Here is a 2,008-nt window from a genome sequence, read left to right as displayed (position 1 = left end):
AGTAGAAGCACGCAGTTTCAGGCTTAGGTCTAGACTTGGGCTTCTTCCCTTGAGCAGCAACTTGCTTGCTATTCTTCTTGAAGTTCCCCTTCTTCCCTTTGCCCTTTTTCTTGAAACTAGTGGTCTTGTTAACCATCAACACTTGATGCTCCTTCTTGATTTCTACCTCTGCAGCTTTGAGCATAGCGAAGAGCTCGGGAATTGTCTTATCCATCCCTTGCATATTATAGTTCATCATGAAGCCTTTGTAGCTTGGTGGTAGTGATTGGAGAACTCTGTCAATAACACTATCATCTGGAAGATTAACTCCCAGTTGAGTCAAGTAATTATGATACCCCAGACATTTTGAGTATGTGTTCACTGATAGAGCTATTCTCCTCCATCTCGCAGCTATAGAACTTGTTGGAGACTTCATATCTCTCAACTCCAGCATTTGCTTGAAATATTAACTTCAACTCCTGGAATATCTCATATGGACCATGACGTTTAAAATGCCTTTGAAGCCCCGATTATAAGTCGTAAAGCATGGCACACTGAACTATCGAGTAGTCATCAGATCGAGCTTGACAGACGTTCATAACATTAGCATCTGCTCCTGCAGCAGGCCTTTCACCTAGCGGTGCATCAAGGACATAATTCTTCTGTGCAGCAATGAGGATAATCCTCAAGTTACGGACCCAGTCCATGTAGTTGCTACCATCATCTTTCGACTTAGCTTTCTCTAGGAACGCATTAAAATTCAAGGAACGGGGGCCATTGATCTACAACATAGATATGCAAAAACTATCAGGACTAAGTTCATGATAAATTAAGTTCAATTAATCATATTACTTAAGAACTCCCTCTTAGATAGACATCCTCAAGTCATCTAAATGATACGTGATCCAAATCAACTAAACCATGTCCGATTATCACGTGAGATGGGTACTCATCAATGGTGAACATCTCTATGTTGATCATATCTACTATATGATTCATGTTTGACCTTTCGGTCTCCAGTGTTCTGAGGCCATGTCTGTACATGCTAGGCTCGTCAAGTTTAACCCGAGTATTCCGCATGTGCAAAACTGTCTTTCACCCGTTGTATCAGAACGTAGAGCCTATCACACCCAATCATCACGTGGTGTCTCAGCACGTCGAACTGTCGCAACGGTGCATACTTAGGGAGAACCACTACTAGGAAAAACCTTATACACAAAATCTTACCAGCAGCGCGGCATAAACAGAGACGCTACTACTACTTAGCAGTAGCGCGCATCAAAAGATCTCACTACTAATACACAGGTAGCAGCAGCGCACTAGTGGAAAAGTGCGCTCCTGCTACAATTGCCAGGGCGTCGGCCCCAAACCATTTGTTGTAGTAGAGCCTTTCCAAAAGAAGCGCTACTGCTAAAGTTCTTAGTAGTAGCGCTTTTCTACAACAATCGCTACTGCTAAAGTCTCATCCCCTAAGTTTAGTCCCATACTGCTAAGCGAACAGGGTGTTTACCACCTTAAATATGTTATTTCTCAAACCATCACAAGCACTTGGTCTTCACTGAACTCTATGTGTAGGATCTGTGGCCGCAATAGGAATCTTCACCGGTTCTTAAAAACTGGGGAAGATTCCTATTGACAATTTAGATTCTACACAAAAAGATCATTGATGACTAATGTATTTTTGATTTTTTACATGCTTAGCCATAGCAGTAGCGCATTTTTAGAACGTGCTACTGCTATGGATTTTAGCAGTAGCGCGTTGTATGATACCACACTACTACTAAGTTCAATGTATATACGTGCCCCCAACCGGTCGCTCCCCACTCTCCCTCTCCACTCTCACTCCCCCGCACCCTCCCGTCGTCAGCCGCCGCCGCCGTTCCCCGACAAGCTCTCGTCGACCGCCGTCGCCGACGCTCCTACTCCTCCTCCACTAAGGTAGTTCCTCCTCCCTACCATGCCCCTCCCTCCACCTCCGGCCGCCCCCTCCTCCCTCCTCCCTCCTTCTCCGGCTGCCCCCTCCTCCCCC

The sequence above is a fragment of the Triticum dicoccoides genome, chromosome 6A (genome assembly GCF_002162155.2).
Source record: "Triticum dicoccoides isolate Atlit2015 ecotype Zavitan chromosome 6A, WEW_v2.0, whole genome shotgun sequence".
NCBI lineage: Eukaryota > Viridiplantae > Streptophyta > Magnoliopsida > Poales > Poaceae > Triticum > Triticum dicoccoides.
This window is presented reverse-complemented; position numbering follows the sequence as displayed.